At 36.2% G+C, this 20,794-nt stretch overlaps 1 protein-coding gene across 1 annotated transcript in view; it reads left to right on the top strand.

Annotated features, from left to right (window-relative positions):
* Positions 1–6,536: 6,536 nt before the first annotated feature.
* LOC144959123 (uncharacterized) overlaps positions 6,537–20,794 on the top strand; it is a 256,474-nt gene continuing 242,216 nt past the window's right edge. Inside the window, exon 1 of the mRNA XM_078891569.1 lies at positions 6,537–6,661. The gene's annotated coding sequence lies outside the window, so the exon portion shown is untranslated. The remainder of the gene's footprint in view (positions 6,662–20,794) is intronic.

Raw genomic sequence — 20,794 nt, 5'->3', positions numbered from 1 at the left:
CTTTGGTTTCCCATAATACCGATTAACCGAATCATCGGATCGTCAAAGTCAGAAAGTAGATTCATCTCTGGCAACACGACATGAGAAATTAGATAACCCATACTTTGTTGTTGGACGTTGCTTTACCCTCTCCTTACCAACTATGTGGTCTAGTGGTATGACACTCGCTTTCGGATCGGAAGGTCCTGAGTTCGAGCCTAGCTCGGCGCACAGTTGAGTCCTTGGAAAAGGCTCTTTACTCACATTGTCTCACCGTACTCAGGTGTAAAATGATTACCTGGCCATTAACAGCGTTGTCTCTGTCCGAAAAATAATTTGTAATATCGCCTAACAGACGCCATGTACCATCCTACATGTTAAATGTTGCTGTTGGCCAGGGACGACTTGTAAAGCGCTTTGAGCACGGTTAGTGGATATTGCGGTATATAAAAAAAAAAGCTTAAAAAAAGATCAATTATCAACTACAGGAAAATCGCCACATTCGTGACGATGCAACCAACAACTTTCTCATCTGATTATTCTTTTTTCTCATAAACTTTCAATAATTTTTTTTATTATAGCAAAGAGTGTGTAGCTCTCACTTCTCTTAACCGCAATGCTATTGTCGCGTGCCAGGCGAGACAGCGAGGTGGGTGTGCTCCGCATGTGTCAAGCGCGCTAAGCTTACTGATACAATGAAGAAAATACGAGTAGAAGACGGAAGATGCTTGGCTTCACCAAAAGCGGGAAGTGAGAGCTCTTGGTAACATAACAATCGTTACCTACACGCTCTTTGATTATAGCCATAAAAACTTGACACTGTATTGTATGTGGGGCTCATTGTGCTGAACAATATCATATGTAGAATGTACTTGTTAATCTTCTGTTTGAGTAAGAAAAATCTATTTTTGTGTTGGGTGGATGTGAAGTTTTTGGGAAAATTCTGAAAACTGACCGGTAATTAGAGAGAGGGTCAACAGGGCTACACAATCTATATCCCACTATACATCGCGAGGTCCCAGGTTTGAGAGTTTTTACCAAGATAAGGGCCATTTTAATAGATCAATATTGCAAGGACGAGTTTTCTGGTCCAAATGTTAAAGGCGTTTATAATTTTTTCAAAGTATGACAGCACTGTATGTAAGCAGCTTGGTCATTCTGATATTATTACATCAGGGATGAACCGGGTAAAGAAAATAAAATCTTAACTCACTCAACCCTCACACCGACTATATCCGTAGTTTACCCGGGTTACTTTTACCCCATGCCTATTTATTACATTTTTCTGAGACACATTATAGTAGGCGTAGTATCAAAGCTAATGTTGTTAATTTTTACATGTTAATGGTAGTTGAATAAAACTATCTCTGCACACGCTCATTTTAATACATTTTTTCCAAGTTTGAAAAGTAGGAAAATCTCTAGAATTGAGTAAGTTAAGTAAAAATTTCAGCTTTTTCTTTTTAACGCAACATCCACTAAACGTGCTCAAATCGATTTCCTCAAAGGGTCCCGGATCAGCAACAACACTTAACACGTAGAACGAGACATGACACCTGTTACGCGATACTACAACTTTTTTTCCCACGAAAAGGCAAACGCTGTAAACCTCATTTTACACATTAGTACGGGGAGAGAATGTTAGTTAAGTGCTTTTTTCTAAATACTCAACTATACGCCGCACAGAGTGGGGCTCGAACCCATGACCTTCCGATTCGAAGGCGAGTGTCATACCATTAGAGCACACTATATCCTCATTAAAAAAAGGATCGGAATTGTGAAATTCAAGTTTCTTCAAGAAGCAGCGTGGCTCAGCGGTACGGTCTTTGCTATGTACCCCATAGCTACCGGGTACAATCACCCGCCGCTGCGCAATTCACCTCACCCTAGGTCAATTTGCGGCGCTGCACTGCGGCTGAAGCCTGGATTTTTTTCAGTCTTCCCTTGTTTCGTTCTACATGTATCGTGTTGCTGTTGGTCATGGCAGTGCAGCGGCGCAAATTGAGCTAGGGAGAGGTGACTTGCTCAAGGCCACACAGAGCAGCGGCGGGTGATCGAACTCGACACCTTTCGGGTACGAAGCAAAGACCGTACCGCTGAGCCACGTTGTCGGTGACTTTGACTTACTTATGCCTCTTGGCTCCAGTCGGAGCATAGTGCCTCAACAGCACTCTTCCATCTTCTTCTGTCCTTGGCACATACCTTTGCCTCAATCCAGGTAAGATTCGAGACGCACAAATCTTGGTGAAGGTTTCTCCTCCAAGTCTGTTTTGGACGACCCCGCTTCCTCTTGCCCTGTGGCTTCCATTCGAGAGCCTGCTTGGTTATATTACAGGGCTCTTTCCGCAGGGTATGGCCAACCCATCGCCACTTTCTGCATCTGACCTGGACATCCATAATTTGTTCTCGGAGTCTGTGACGGATCACATTTTATATATCAAAGAAATAGAACATTTTTATCGGTGGAATGACATTGACGTCTCTCATCTCTTTGTTATTTTTATTTAGACATAATTTTATTGATCAATATTTAACTGGAATATATCAACCAGACTATAAACTGGTCACGCGTTGCTTTGTGTATAGATACGATATATACGGCTGGTGGATGTTGTGAGTATTTTACCTAACCCCGTACTCTTAATAGTGCAATATCCACTAAACGTGTTCAAACCGCTTTTCAGTGGGTCGGTCTTTAGCCAACAGCAACACGTAACGTTTTTAGGACGAGACAAGACCCCTGTTTGTCGATTTTATCATTTCTTTTCCGACAGAGACATCGCTGCTGACTGACGGTACTCATTTTACACCTGAGTACGATGAGAGAAAGTGAATAAAGAGTATTTTCCAAGGACTCAACGACGTATATATCAAACCTTTTATACAAGGTTTAATAAACGTATATACCGACAATGTCCAGAAATAATGTTTTGCAGGTATGCATGCATAATTGATAATTAATTTATGCAGAAATTTGTCTGGAGTGGGGAGTGGATTACTTTTATGAAATCCCGAAAGCCCTCAAAAAGATCTTAGACACTTGAACAACTAGACGAAAGCGGATACGATTTGAAATCAGGCTGCAGATGTGATGAAGTTTATACAGCTTGAAAAGGTTTGTGTTCCCTCGTTGGAGTAACAGAATGAGATGGGTGTAAGGTAACGTTAAAGCAGGGAATCTCAATATTATAATATATTTAAAGTGTACTTGAAATTGTAAAGTTATGCATGCTGAAAATTAATAATTTTGGTTTTCGAGATTAAACATTTAATAATTGGATTCAATAGTCTGATGTCACGTCACCCAGCAACGAAGAGCTTGGTTCTAAACAAAGAAAAAATGTTCATAACATCCGCCAGTCAAATGAAACATAACAACACACATACTATAGATAGTATGCGTTTGGCTAAGAAGATCACAACATTGCCATCCGGAAGTCTAACGGACCAACACACAAAAATAGGTGTAACCATGAACGTTTATAATCTGTTTAAAACTTGTTAGTGAGAATTACTCATAAGCGCGGATGGCAAAAAGTAATAATAAAGACCTGAGTGACGTCAACTTCATACTATCTATATGACAAGATATGAAGTGAGTAGAAAAGTGCCAGAAGACAATAGAGAATAAAAATTTTTTTTCCCAACATAAGTGCCTGCTCCACTCACTTTTCTGAATTAAAAATTCACCCCATATACCGGAGCATACTCAATGTCTCAATCGTTTCTATGTTATATGTTTGTGTTGAGAATATTGGCTATTAAGCTTAACTGCTGGTCAAAAATAACTTCGCGTTGGTTGTGCGCGAACGAGCCGGCGATCTCCAGAAGTGGGTGAGAGAGGGCTCTAGAAATATGACTTGAGTTTGAGACGAATATTTTTGTGTTCGTGGATAGCTCACACGGTAGAGCCACGCTCTCACCTGCCAGGCGGAGTTGTCGTACCACCACCGCCGCGAAAAATTTTTTTTATTCTTTATTGTCTTCTGGCACTTTTCTACTCACTTCATATCTTGTTGTTAACAACATAAGTGCCTGCTCCACTCACTTTTCTGAATACTATCTATATGTAACCTTTAACGTCTATAGAAAGAACGAAGATGACGTCACTCAAGCCTTTGTTATTATATTTTGCCATCCGCGTTTGTGAGTTATTCTCACTGAACTGTATTAACCAGACTATAAAAGTTCATGGTTACACATAGTTTTGTGTGTTGGTCCGTTATACTTCCGGATGGCAATGTTGTGAACTTCTTAGCCAAGTGCATACTATCAATAAGATAGTATGCGCTTGGCTTAGAAGCCATCCGGAAGTATAACGGACCAACACACAAAACTATGTGTAACCATGAACTTTTATAATTGGGTTCATACAGTTTAGTGAGAAGTACTCATAAACGTGGAAGGCAAAAACAATAACAAAGACTTGATTGACGTCATCTTCGTTCTCTCTATTGATAGTATGCGCTAGGCTAAGAAGCTCATAACATTGCCATCCGGAAGTATAACGGACCAACACACAAAACTGTGTATATCCATGAACATTTATAGTCAGGTGAATACAGTTTAGTGAGTATTACTCATAAACGCGGATGGCAAAAAACAATAACACAGACCTGAGTGACGTCATCTTCGAACTATCTATAGGCTGATTGATATAACTTTATGGAGAACAAGTCACCAACAGACGATAACAAAGAGATGAGTGACGTCAACTTCGTTCCTTCTATATTAGTATTAGATTTCAACCCATGATTCTTGAATTTGCGTCAGAACAAGAGACAGCACTTGTTCGGCCATTGACCCCCCCCCTCCTCTTTCACCCCGGGCGTTTATGAGCGAGTTCACGGTTGGAAGAAATTGAACTAAAACTTATAATATTAAAGCATGCAAATTGTATTCATAAAATGACACACTTGAGCAATTTCAAGCGTGGTACAAGAGAATAACTCCAGTCTTGTACTTGGCACGCGTTGCACTGAAGAGTTTTTTGAATTTATTGGGCCTCTTACTTTCAGTATTTGAGATACATCAATCGTGATATTGATAGTGTGCGCTTGGCTAAGAAACTCACAACATTGCCATCCCGAAATAGATAGAACGAAGATGGCGTCAATAATGCCTTTGTTATTGTATTTTGCCATCGTGTTTGTGAGTGATTCTTACTAAACTGTATTAAAATTAAATTAAATTGAGCTTTTATATAGCGCAATATCCACTAATCGTGCTCAAAGCGCTTTACAAGGGGTCCCTGGTCAACAGCAACATTTAACATGTAGGACGGGACATAACGCCTGTTAGGCGATATTACAATTTTTCGGACAAAGACAGCGCTGTTACCGGCCAGGTACTCATTTTACACCTGAGTACGGTGAGAGAATGTGAGTAAAGAGCCTTTTCCAAGGACTCAGCTATGCGCCGAGCGCGAGGCTCGAACCCAGGACCTTTCGATCCGAAAGCGAGTGTCATACCACTAGACCACATAGCCGCAAAAAAAGTACAACAATACAACACAACCCCCCCCCCCTTTCCCCCCTTCTGAAGATAAGGAAGACAGATACCAAGTTTTCCGGTTGTTGAGCTTCAGAATACAGAAGTTACAAAACTATTCATCCTTCAAGTCCCTGTCTCTTTTACCCCCCCCCCCCCCATTCCTCCTTCCTTCACTGTTTAATACCTGATCCCCCCCCCCCCCACCCCCTCTTTCCCGCATTTCCCTCATGACCTCACAGTGTTTTTATTGTTGCTCAGTCAAATGTAAAGCATTTTACTCCTTCTTTCGAATCGTCACATTATAAAGAAAATCGCTGGAGAGAGATTCAGTTCGAACTATTGAGATAAATGGTTGCCAATTCAGGCATTCTCATTCTATTTTCCACATTTCAAAACAGATTAACACTTGTTACTTAAGATTTTAACAAATTTACAAATTTAGATTTAATTCTAAGATAATATGTAAATAAATTTCAGCATCGACAAACCCACACTTTCCTTGATTCCCCAACACAGCACTTCATTCATTCATTCAATCCCTTGCAGCAAACTAAGCCATGGGACAAAATGTCACTTTTTCAAACTGTGCAACAAGTAAGAAGTGCCTCAGTCAAGAGTAACACATGAATATGCGACCGTTATCGCCTATCTAGTATTCATTCTGTCACTGGTCACACTCAATATCGTTCCAAGACAGTTCTATAGATAGTATGCAGATGACGTCACTCAGGCCTTTGTTATTGTTTTTGCCATCCGCGTTTGTGAGTTGTTCTCACTAAACTGTATTAACCAGACTATAAAAGTTCATGGTTACACAGAGTTTGTGTGTTCGTCCGTTATACTTCCGGATGGCAATGTTGTGAACTCCTTGGCCAAGCGCATTCTATCTATAGCGCTGAGCTTTTTGCCCAAAATACATTTTCAAAGACTGTCTTAAAAGAAAACATTTTTTTTTTACATCAGTCCCTTCCCGATACAATTTACAAAAAGAGACTTGACTACAATTTGATTTGACACGTGTGAATAATAAAGTTTGGTGTGTCAAGCGTACACAGCATTTATCATTTTTCGTGTTTACCTTTGGAGCAGGTTTTGGAGATTCTTAGAGTAATGCCATGAGGTGCTATAATTTTATTGATGTATTAAAACACAATTTCTATTTTTAACCTGTTTGGATTACTATCACGTGGTAAGTTGTCGCCAATAAAGCTCTCGTGTAGAAAAGGTTGTTTAAAAAAAACAAAACTAAATGAGATTTGAAACCTTTTTGGTGAGTTGTCATCGACAATTATTCTGGTCGTTAAAATCACCCGGTGAGTTGTTGTCAACCTACTATCAAGCGTGCTCAAGTACGAAAAATTAGATTTTCTCTGCCTCCTCTCTCATGAAAACCGAGCGTCGCCAATAGATAGTATGCAGATGACGTCACTCAGGCTTTTGTTATTGTTTTTGCCATCCGCGTTTGTGAGTTGTTCTCACTAAACTGTATTAACCAGACTATGAAAGTTCATGGTTACACAGAGTTTGTGTGTTAGTCGGTTATACTTCCGGATGGCAATGTTGTGAACTCCTTGGCCAAGCGCATTCTATCTATACTAGTCACTGTACTGAACTATATTATTAAAATCGCCTGATGAGTTGTCAGCAAGAAATCACTTATGAAAAATAAAGATAACATTTAATTTTTAAGTTCAATTATAAATAGAATGATGTGGACGTCACTCGGGTCTTTGTTATTGTTTTTTTGACATCTACGTTTATGAGTAATTCTCACTTAACGGTATAATCCATACTATAAAAGTTCATGGTTACACAGAGTTTTGTGTGTTTTTTCCGTTAGACTTCCGGAGGACAGTGTTGTGAGCTACTTAGCCAAGCTCATTCTATCTATAGCTAGTATGCGCTTGGCTAAGAAGCTCACGACATTGCCATCCGGAAGTGTAACGGACCAACACACAAAGCAATGCGTAGTCTGGTTAATACATTTTTAGTGAGAATTACTCATAAACGCGGATGACATAAAACATTAACAAAGACCCGAGTGACATGTGTATCAAGCTCTTGAAAGTGTAAAAGCCATGAAGTTCGGGTGGATACAATTCAGTCGAATAATATTTAATACCTTAATATTCAAGATGCCTACTGTCTCTGGTTTGATTTGAATAACAGTCAAATTCCTAACAGGCAACTTGGACTGTATGAAATGGAAATGTAGTTCTATTTTTTTTTTAATGAAGCATTGTTAAACGTTAAACGCATGAAGCAAGGCATATCTGCGGAAAAGCGATAACGATCTTGCTAGTTTTACTCACTTCCAGAAATGATAGAGTCAAAAGAAATTAAGCAGTAAGTTTTTGACCAATCAAAACATGGAATTTGTGACACACCTTCACCAGTGCTCGGACGAACATAGTTGGTTGTTTATAAACAATAACGTAAATGAAATAGACCTCTCTTGGATATTTGTTATTGCTTTTATATCGCTAAATGAGTGACTAGTTCTCGATCAGATCATAAATATTATAACGTTTAAGTTACACAATGGTTTTCTGTGTTGGTTCTATTGATCAAGCGGTAGAACAGTGGATATTTTGCTTAGACACATACCATCGATAGTAAAACCTGTGTAGTTCGCTTTGTTTATCAATCACTGCCATTGTTTACATTATGATGACTGTCCGAAAGGCGTGGTTATCTTGGTGTCTTTTAACGTTTACACCCAATGTTTTAACCTCATGCGGGGTCGTCTATCCATAATCACCTTCAGTAAAAGCCTCCCAATTTGATCAAACCCACCCCCCCCCCCCAGTTCGTGCATTGAAACACCGCTCATAATGACATTGTTTGTTTATTTTGCTTGTTGTCAACAAATTGTTAGAAGTGTGCAGAATTTCGGTAGCTCACAGTGTGGGACGATCTATATTATTATTATTATTATTATTATTATTATTATTATTATTATTATTATTATTATTATTATTATTATTATTATTATTATTATTATTATTATTATTATTATTATCACAGTTATGATAATAATGATGATAACTTGTTTCTTCTTCCGTTTTTGAATCTGTGTTATTTATTTTTATTTATTACTTTTTTATTATGTGTTTCTTAAACGTTAAAAGTTTGTTAAAAAGAAAATTAAGTGAGAACTAACTCACCACAGAACTCGAGAGACCTGAAAAGCAAATAACAAAGAGCTGAGTCATCGTAAAATCATTAATTTTATAAATGACAGTTATATAATAATAATAATATGACGTCAACTCTAATACGCCTACACAGTATGAATAAAATGTTATTTAAAGTTGTAGGCAATGAAAGGTATTTTGTTATGTCTCCGTTACGGAAGAACTCTAATGAAAGCGACCTATTAACTGTCTTGAATGTGTACTAGAATTTTAATTTCTTTTCTAACCAGTCGTCTCTTTGATATCGCATATCTATCTATCTAGATCTAATATTATCTATATCACACACACAAAAGCGCATCCATTATAACCAATAAGATGGAAAAGAAGAGGAAATATTTATATATTTATATTTATATATCTATTCTTTTAAATAAATAAGGTTAAGGGTCAAAATTATTCCATACAGCCCGTGTTCATTTTTTTCTTCTTTTGACAACAAAGTTAATGGGAAATCTAAAAAAAAAATAACATCTATTTTTTTTTCATGTTGATATACGAGTAACTTGTGCGGTTTATGTGGTCTAGTGGTAGGACACTCGCATTTGGATCGGAAGGTCCTGGGTTCGAACCTCGCGCTCGGTGCATAGTTGAGTCCTTGGAAAAGGCTCTTTACTCACATTCTCTCACCGTACTCAGGTGTAAAGAGAGTACCTGGCCGTTAACAGCGGTGTCTTTGTCCGAAAAATTGTAATATCGCCTAACAGGCGGCATGTCCCGTCCTTTATGTTAAATGTTGCTGCTGATCAGGGACCCCTTGTAAAGCGCTTTGAGAACATTTAGTGGACATTGCGCTATATAAAGCTCAATTTAAAAAGAAAAAATAACTTGAAAACTTTTCTTAATTTAAGGGTATTCAGTCGACTCAAATAATTGGGTAAGGGACCCTTTGCAAAACGCTTTGAGCACGTTTAGTGGATATTGCGCAATACAAAAGCTCAAAGTTTTTTTAATTTTATTTTTAATTACACACAAACAAACACACACACACACACACACACACACACACCTACAGCTATGTCCCTTGATAGTTGCAATGTTTCACATTATTCAACGATACGTAATTGCTGTCAATACATAATAATGTCCATATAATTATGACAATTTATACATTATGTATTGACAGCAATTATTTGGTTCATTGTTGTCTTTGGTTTATGTTTACCAGTGATAAATGGTAGACCTTCGAAAACACAATATTTGTGACCAACCTCCTCAAAACGGTAATTTTTTGGTTTGATTTAAATGCTCAAAAATTGAAGATTGAAGGACTGAACAAGTTTGTCTGAAAAAGTGCCAAACAAAGCAAGAAAGAAAAATACAAGAGAAAAAAAAGCCCATCCCAAATATTCAGTCGACCTCGACTGGGGATCGAACCTCAGATCTTCTGATGACCGGTAATCAAAAGATATGAGGTTCTATCGCTAGTCGAGGTCGACTGATTTTTTAGGATGTTTATTTTTTTTCTTGTATTTTTCTTTCTTGCTTTGTCTGGCACCGTTCATACAAACTTGTTCAGTTCTTTATCTTACACGGGTGCCTGTTCCTTAATTTCTAAATTTTATATTTTCATAAAAATTGAAGGCATTGTAAAACAAACAAACCAAGACTTGGGATATTTTTATAGGTTTAACCGGTGAACTGTCTGGAAAGACTAGTATTTTTTAATGGTCAGGAAACTCGTCCTTCAAATACCAATCGATTTAAATGACCTTCATCTTTGTAAAAACTCTCAAACCTGGGACCTCACCAAAAAGCAATATACAAAGAGCTTTTATTATACAGTAACATCACGTGACTGTCATCAAAGATTGATTGACGCTCAACCTTGCCAGATATTCTTGAATATATATGTATATACATATATATATATATATATATATATATATATATATATATTATATAATATATATATATATAATATATATATATATATATATATATATATATATATATATATATATATATATATATATATATATATATATATATACATCTATCCGTCCATCAAATATGTTGAAAAATTTGAGATTTTAATCAAGATCCTGCATTTTCGTTATTTTTAGGATATGGGACGTAATTATCAAATGTTTGTGTAATCTGTCGACCCCCCCCCCCCTTTTAAGTTGTGATATATATATATATATATATATATATATATATATAATATATAACACACACACACACACACACACACACACCTGATAGGAACATCGTAAATAATATATTTTGGACAAAGACTGTGTAATTATCTTATATTTAAGCAAATTAATATGTCCCAGATTATGTTTCCAACACAAAGAATTTACTACCGAATCAATACAATCAGGAAATATGAGACACGCAAAGTCAAGGTTTGACACGGATCAGTGCATTGCTTAAGAAGTCTGTTGACCTTGTTTTACATATTATAACCCTCTCCTTACCATCCATTTTCAGAATGTTCACCAAAACTTCAACCCACCCAACATAAACACAGACATTTCTTACTCAAACAGAAAAGCATCAAGCACATTCTATACATAATATTGTTCGACAATAAGAACCCCATTACAGAATGTCACGTTTTTATAGCTATTGAAAAAAAATTAAATCTGGATGAGAAAAGTGACGGTTGCATCGTAACAAATGTGACGATTTTCCAATAGGTGGTAAGGAGAGGGTTAAGCTATTTTAGTAACCCCACGTGTATTCCCAAAATAATTTTGTTACAAAGAGCGGCTATGTGGTCTTGTGATAAGACACTCGCTTTCGAATCGGAAGGTCCTGGATTCCAGCCTCGCTCGGTGCATAGTTGAGTCCTTGGAAAAGACTCTTTACTCACATCCTCTCACCTTATTCGGGTGTTAAATGAGTACCTTGCCGTTTACAGCGTTGTCTCTGGTATTTCCCGAAGATGTACAAAAAGTGTTGATTTAATCATTTATGACAAGAACTTATTTTTGATCAAAATTGACCTTCTAACTAAACTTGGCTATCTATCAGTTCGAAGCTTTTCACCATCCGACTGATTATGTCATTCACTGCTACATAATATACGAGATGGAAGTCGGTTTGGACGAATTCAATCCCTCGAGGGGGCAGCCAGGGACATTGAATCCTCGAAACTGGGGGAGAAGTTGCCAGGCTTTTTCACCAGCAGCAAAAGGTGACACTGGTTGGCAGCGAATCGGCCTCGATCGAGAAATAACTGTCTAATGGCAAAATAGTTTCATCAGTGGGGACTTTCCATCTGTCCAATATGTATGTACCCGTTGTAGTAACAAACCCGAAAACATAGAGCAATCTAGTTGAACGGTGTGTTGTGGCGAAGCTTCCGGGTGAGTTTTTCGACGGTGCACGAGTGCGGTACGGAATTTGCTCATTGGGTCGATCGTCATAACATAGTAGAATGAACAGCATTAGAAGCTGCTGGAAAAAAAACTCACATTTAAAATTTGGCCCAAAAATTTCTATATGAAATATCGATCGATTTTAATGACCCTCATATTGACAACTTACTCTTAACCCTCTCCTTACCAGCCATTTTCAGGATTTTCCCCAAAGCTTCACACCCAACTAACACAAAAATATATTTTTTATCACTCAAACACAATAGCAGTAACTTCTTGTGATACATACTTTATTTAGTAAAACATGCTCTACAACACACTTTTCATTTTCTTTACATTTTATGATGTACAAGAAAAATTTAAATAAGAAAAATGTTGGTTGTATCGTAACGAATGTGACGATTTCCCTATAGTTGGTCAGGAGAGGGTTAAACTTCACATTAGTGACACATCCAATCAATACGGTATTATGTCCAAATGAATAGGACGCGGAAAATGCCAATCACTCTTTTTTGTGGAGCTTTTATATAGAGCAATATCCACTAAACGTGCTCAATGCGCTTTGCAATGGGTCCCTGGCCAACAGCAACACTTAACATGTAGGACGAGACTTGACGCCTGTCAGGCGATACATATTTTTTTTCGAAACGGCCGTATTGTTGGACGGAATGTGAGTTTATTTTACTCATTTTATAATGCTCTGAATTGTGAATTTATTGAGCACTGTCAGAACTACAGGACATCCATCAATAATAACTATATATATATATATATATATATATATTTATTTATAAACATTTCAAATATAATTATGTTTGTTTAACTTCTACAAAATTGTTTCAAGCGTTAGCTCTCATCACGAAGTCTTCCTGATGAGAGCAAACGCTTGAAACAATGTTGTAGAAATTAAATAATCATAATTATCCTTGAAATGTTTATAAATAGCTCCTTTTAACAAAAAGTTGAGCACTATTATTTCATGGATTTTGTTTTTATAATTTATATATATATATATATATATATATATATATGTGTGTGTGTGTGTGTGTGTGTGTATGTGTGTGTGTGTATGTGCGTGCGTGTATGTGTGGCCTGTATATTAATATCCAAATCGCCATCTTTTAGACATACAACCTACTTGTTCGAATGTATAACTTTGGCACTTTCCATACGATGGCCAGTCTTGGCCTATCTTAACGCGGATGTCATAATGTTTGAAATGACCATCCATCCATTAAAAATGCCCATAAACTGAAACTTTTATAGACTTGCACTGCGAGTGACTGCGAGGGAATCATAAAATACATTATGATAACAACCCTTGTGTCATGACGGGGGGCCAAACCATTTACAGACTTATTGGAAGCTTTTCCACGTTGGGGACAAAATGGCCGACTTGTTAAGGCATTGTACTGTGACCCGGAAGGTCCAGGGTTCGAGCCCCGCTTCAGGCACTTTCGTTTTTTTCCCTTGGGCAAGATGATTAAACCCCAATTTGCTCTCTTGGACAACATGGCTGATTCCTGTTGACATCAGACATCTTGTTTGAAGAATTATCTATATTCTGCCCTGGAATGACTCTGCGACGATATCTTATGATATTGTGGCGGAAGGGCATATTTTTTAAAAATTCCACATGTTGAAGTAAAGCTAAGTATTTTGATGTGCCCGCAATTTATGTTGGCATACGGGGTATATCCTAAAAGAATCCGGAAAATGGACTTACCTTTTGTACATATCCCCCCCCCACCCCCACTCAAATATCATATAAACAGAAAAAAAGAAACAAAACATCAACAAAAGCACTATTTAAAAAAATAACACTCCCGACACAATAATGGTGCGATGCGGCTGTTAACATAACATTCATTTTATTTAAACATTAAAACACAACACAAAAAAGAATATATTCTGACGTAAAAATGAGTGTAGCAAGCACTTATGTTTATTATTATAACATAAAATGAAGTGAGTAGCCAAGTGCCGTAGGATAATAGAGAATAAAAAAATTTTGCGGCGATGGGGGCTCGAACCGAAGCCATCGTAAAGTTATCGCCTGACACTGACCAAAAAAAAATGACGTCAAAATGCCAGTTTTTTTGTCACAAAAGAAAATCAATCGTGAGTTGTATTCAACCAATGAAATAACTTGTTTCCATGAGCTCTACTGACGACAACTCACTAGACGCTACACAAACCTAAAAAGTGACGTCAACCTACCAGTCTAGTGTCAGGCTATAATATAGATATAATGCGCTTGGCCAAGGAGTTCACAACATTGCCATCCGGAAGTATAACGGACCAACACACAAACTTTGTGTAACCATGAACTTTTATAGTCAGGTTAATACAGTTTAGTGAGAACACGTGGATGGCAAAAACAATAACAAAGGCCTGAGTGACGTCATCTGCATACTATCTATACAGTTCCATGAGCATTACTCATAAACGCGGATGGCAAAAAAAAACAAAAAAAAAAACAATAACAAAGACCCGAGTGACGTCATCTTCGAACTATTTATTTCTGTTAACGATGGCTACGCTCGAACCCGCGACATTACTGATACGACAACTCCGCCTGGCCGTCTTTGACCCCATCGCCCAAAATTTGTATTCTCTATTTATTGTCCTTTGGCACCTTTCTACCCACTTCATTTTCTATCATCATGTCATATCATATCGTATCATAATATAATTGGATGATTGTAGACCAACTGATCCCAATGTATTCATGTGCCAACCAAGATATTTAAACTCAGAAAATTAATCATCTCACGTTTTATCATTAGTTGATTGCTGACCATTTATTTAGTCTCTATGTAACCAAGTGATAACCAAGTTATTTAAACTAAGGCAAATCAACATATAACATATCATCGGGTGATTTTACATTGATTGGTCTCCATGTAACCAAGTGCTAATCAAGATATATTAAATGGGGAAGAAAAAAAATATATATAATATCGTAGCATTTCTTTAAATTAAAACATAAATATTTGTACGTACGGGCTATTATTGAAAATTATCCACCAAAAATATACTTTACCGTAATTATGATGATGATGATGATGATGATGATGATGATAATAATAATAATAATAATAATAATGATAATAAAAAATAATGATAAATAATAATAATAAATAATAATAATAATAATAATAATAATAATGATAATCATAATAAATTAATAATAATAATAATAATAATAATAATAATAATAATAATAATAATAATAATAATAATAATAATAAATAATAATAATGATAATAATGATGAAATAATAATAATAATAATAATAATAATAATAATAATAATAATAATAATAATAATAATAATAATAGTAATAATGATAATAATAATAATAAAAATAAATAATAATAATAATAATAATAATAATAATAATAATAATGATGATGATGATGATGATGATGATGATGATGATGATGATTATAATGATGATAATAATATTAAGACGTTTGATAATAATACTAATGATGATGATGATGATGATGATGATGATGGTGGTGGTGGTGGTCATGGTGGTGATGATGATGTTGATGATGATGATGATGATGATGATGATGATGATGATGATGATATTGATGATGATGACGACGACGACGACGATGATGATGATGACGATGATGATGATGATGATGATGATGATGATGATGATGATGATGATGATGATGATGATGATGATGATGATGATGATAAAAGTAATAATAACAAGCATATTTCCAAAGCGCCTGTCGTCGAAACCTCGAGGCGCTTAAAAACAACAAGAGATTGTAAAGACAATGTTTACCCAAATTACAACATAACACTACGAGACCAAATCAACCAATGTCAAAACAACAAGAGATTGTAAAGACAATGTTTACCCAAATTACAACATAACACTACGAGACCAAATCAACCAATGTCAAAACAACAAGAGATTGTAAAGACAATGTTTACCCAAATTACAACATAACACTACGAGACCAAATCAACCAATGTCAAAACAACAAGAGAATGTAAAGACAATGTTTACCCAAATTACAACATAACACTACGAGACCAAATCAACCAATGTCAAAACAACAAGAGAATGTAAAGACAATGTTTACCCAAATTACAACAGAACACTACGAGACCAAATCAACCAATGTCAAAACAACAAGAGAATGTAAAGACAATGTTTACCCAAATTACAACATAACACTACGAGACCAAATCAACCAATGTCAAAACAACACGAACTCGAAGAAGGCACCAAAAAAACATCTATACATAAGTCACATAAAATACAGTTAAAACGTGTTATTTTCTGCTGTAATCGCTTCGAGCAAGTTCAGTGGAAATAGGATTCAATAGTCGTAACGTCACTTCCTTCCTAATGACGCATGGTAACTTAGTAACACTGGATCTAAAATATATCGGAACAATGGCGGACGTCCATATGAAATATTTCTCCGGCGAGCATAAAAACGTTTCCAGAGGAAAAAAAACCCACATAAATTAGATCATGTTTTGACTTTTACACATTCTGATCAAAAGGCATATGAAAAGGGAATGAAAAGTTCTAGCCAGCATGAAGAATAAAAAGTAATGATTTTCTTTGTTTAGAACCAAGATGGCCGCCGTTGCCGGGCTGCGTGACATCAGACTACTGAATCCAATTGCTCCATCTCAATGTTCTTTGTAAAACGTTAACAGTAACCTAAGTAACCCCAGTCTCAATAGCAGACACTTAAGGTCTATATTTTTAAAAGAGTGATAATAGGTACACTATTATGGTCAGAAAAAAAGTTCAATTTTGTGGTTAAATAGGTCAATGAGATACTTGACCCTTTCAGGTCGATTCTCCCTTTTTTTTCTATTGATGGTAGCTCAGCGATTAGAATTAGACGAACTATACAATCCTGCCCGCCGTATGACACGTACCCACATAAAAACCAAATTACAATGTGAAATTGAATGTAAGCTTCACTTTAATTACGACAACAGATGAAATGGACGTTTCGGGTTTTCCCTTTATCAACAAATAGGATGAATAAAACACTACTGGTGAATGAGATAATGTGGTAGTGGCGTTGTTAAGATTCATCTCATTCATCTGTAGTGTTTCATTCTTCCTAATTGTTGATAAAGGGGAAAACCCAAACGTCCAATTCATCTGTTTTCGTAATTAAATTGAAGCTTACATTCAATTTCACATTGTTATTTATTTCCTTGAGTTTCGAGTAGCAACATTTATATTACAACATAAAAGCCTTAGTTAGGCTAATCTCCCAAATGACGGTCTAAAACCAATAACAAAGAGTTACTCGTGCTACTACTACAACAACTACTACTACTTCTACTATAGCACTACTATTGCTACTAATACTACTACTACTACTACTACTACTACTACTACTCCTACTACTACTACTACTACTACTACTACTACTACTACTACTACTACTACTACTACTACTACAACAACTACTACTACTACTACTACTATTACTACTCCTCCTCCTCCTCCTCCTCCTCCTCCTCCTCCTCCTACTACTACTACTACTACTTCAACTACTACTACTACTACTACTACTACTACTACTACTACTACTACTACTACTACTAATACTACTACTACTACTACTACTACTACTACTACTACTACTACTACTACTACTACTACTACTACTACTACTACTACTACTACTACTACTACTACTACTACTACTACTACTACTTCCACCACTACTACTCTTCATTCGTCTTTAGTATTTCCATCAATGTGTTTTGTTGGCAAATGGGAAATAATATATGTCACTTTTCATTGTAATTTAACGTGAGGCTCCTATTCCGTTTAAGACTGTTATTCATTTACCATACGTGGCAGAGATTAGCATTTGACCAGAAACGTCTAAACCAAGTATTTAGACTCCAATTTCTGCCGGAGATTTAGTTTCCAAGTGCATATACACAGCAAAAACTTCCGGTTTAACAATTACGTTCAGCACGGATGAGTTAAAGGTAGACGAAGTGTGTCTTGTCTGTTGTGACGGTCGTAATATCAGACAGACATATGAAAATTACACCAAAGACTGTTTATGCTCTGAATATTATCGTGTGTGATTTAACATACTTGACACATCATCTTATACGGTATTTTGTAGGTACTAAAAAGCGATTTTCAACTGAAATGTCAAGGGAGAAATATGAAATGTCAGTTATTTTGCTGTATAATATGAAAATATCATTCTATCAATGAAACACAACAACTTCACTCTAGCTCATATTTTTGACAATAAATTCCTTTTTTGGAAACAATAATTCAATTAAAAAAAAACAACAACAAAATAATAGGAATTACCATCATATTTTGACAAAAATTAGCATCATTAGAAACATAAGCCATGTGTGAAGGCTAAAATTCCTGCCGGAGTTTCTGTTTCCAAGTTCGGCATTCTCGTGGAGTGTTGTTGATTCTTCAGGGTTAATGAATACGTTCGTGATAGCTATAAAAGTTGACGGATGTGTCTTGTCTGTTATAGAACTGGTTTAAGACGGTATTTCTGTTGTAGTAGGTTCTGAGCTAATAATGGTGAAGGGATAAGTAGTAATATTGTAATTCCATACCTTGGCAGGTATTCGTGACATATTGTATTTCCGGAAATACAATATTTCTTCTCGGCAGCGTTCTGTACATCGATCTAGGTTGATTTTAGCGTTTTCTGGAACGTACGGAGTGAACTCCATACATTCGTGGTACCAATCAATCTGACGGCTCCTTTCAATAAATCTTGCAAGCGTAGAACTCTGTAAATGCTCGTGTAATAATTGACTCTGTGGAATAGCAAAAAGCTCAATCAGTTTCGGTCCCGGGCAACGTTTGCCCGAATAGTAGCTTCTTTAGATGTTCTTGCAGTAACAGCAGCGACGGAATTCCAGGTCTTTTGATGTCATGCTGTGTTGGTTTTGTAGTTTTGTCAAGTATTCATTTTGGTTGAAATTTACGTATTTGGTGCTGTTATTACCGTCTGCGGTTGTACTTGTTGGAGGTGTTGTGGCAAATGTAGTGGGTGTTTGGAGGGTGCGGTTAATTTTATTGTTATTTGTGCCGCCGTCGTTGTCATCGTCTTTGTCATCGTCATCATCGTCCTAGTTGTTGTTGTTGCTGTAGTTGTCGTAATAGTTCACATTATCACGGTCGTTTGAGATAATACGGTTAATGTTTGTATCAGATAAAATTCTCTCATTTTTTAACGATTCAAATAAACCTCTATCAACATTTACAGTATTATTATCAATGTCATCACAGTTTTGACAAGTTTCAAATTGTCTCTCCATATTGTTGCTATGACGGGTCATTAAATAGTATTTCATTGTACAAAGATTAACGTCCGCATTTGGGCAGATTCTGAACACAACATCGTGTTGCGCATTGAACTGTGCTTCTTTGTAGAACTCTGACGTCATTTTTAACATGTAAGGATCGGATATCCCAGCACCTGTTACGTCCTTTATTAGAAACATCCCAATTCCGTATTTCCTTATTTCCAGACCGTTTAATCTTAACCTGGGATTTCCATTGCTCGTGTAGTATGCGATATTGGTTACAAGTGAATTCAGCTCACACAAATCTTTCCTTATTTTTACAGGAACAGTGAAAATCAAGTTAATCGATGTAACAAGCACACATCTACCATTGTGATAGACGAAAGCATAGCTACACGCGTGGGTATTCGCAATAAATCTTTTTCTGCGAATCTCAGGATAGTCAGTGGCTGTCATAGAAACTTGCAGTCTTTTTGCAACACTGTCAGATTCTCCCATTCTCCGAGCTACAGAATTCTGACCCAACCCTCCAATTTGTAAAGCATTTGAAATTGGTCCTTCGGATCTGCCACCAAATCTCAATGTACTGTGACTTCGAAGTCCTCTTTGTACTGTTTTAACTTCCTGCATTTGGAAATCGTTTGAATCATTGTTTCTATTTGATGTCTCAATATTTTTAGATATTTTCACCGTAGCACCTGACCACACCAAGAAGAAAAAAGCTGCCAGGGATTTCATTCTGATAAGTTTAATTTTGATGTCAAGATTCCACATATTATTTAAAGATAAATTAGTTTAGATCAAAACTTCGCTGTTCAAATAGTTGACATGATTCCCTTTTAAGCGCGTAAAGCTTGTTTTTATAAGACGACGCTTGATATAAATGATATATCTTATATTCATTGTGTGAGATACTCCTTTCACTTGATTTTTTCCCAAAACTAAAAGTTACAGATTGTTCATTTGAAGTCATTGTATATTTCGTCACAAAACCCGTATTGGTCACATGTGGATAGAATTAGATGATCTCAGACTGTAATAAAATCATAATTAAATCCGATGCTACAAAGAATTTCTGGTTTAAGACTTTTGAGAAATTGGGATTCATCTGAGGTGCATATATCTTAGCAGATCTGACAGCCTAATACAATTATCGCCTGTTTTAACATTGTTTTAATGGACAATATTTGCGTTGGTTTGAGAGTGTTTCCATTACAATAGTGAGCCCATAATGATTTAGGTTATCAGACCTGCAAAGAAGTTCCCGTCGGATTCCCCTTAATATATTATCTATACGTGAAGCACTGTAGGGAAATGGTCTTAATATCTCTTTAAAAAATATAAATTGATAAATTGAGATGGTATGACTGAGTAATCAATTGTCTGCATTTTGCCGTCTATTTCGTGAAAAACTGTTTAAAAGCTGACTGAAGTTGACAATCTAAGAAAAAATGGTTTTCACAATCAAGGATCTTA

The sequence above is a fragment of the Berghia stephanieae genome, chromosome 13 (assembly GCF_034508935.2).
Source record: "Berghia stephanieae isolate SIO BIC M18660-M18661 chromosome 13, UCSD_Bste_1.3, whole genome shotgun sequence".
In the NCBI taxonomy this organism is placed as follows: domain Eukaryota; kingdom Metazoa; phylum Mollusca; class Gastropoda; order Nudibranchia; family Aeolidiidae; genus Berghia; species Berghia stephanieae.
The sequence above is the reverse complement of the archived record's forward strand: the minus strand, read 5'-3'. Positions and strand labels throughout refer to the sequence as shown.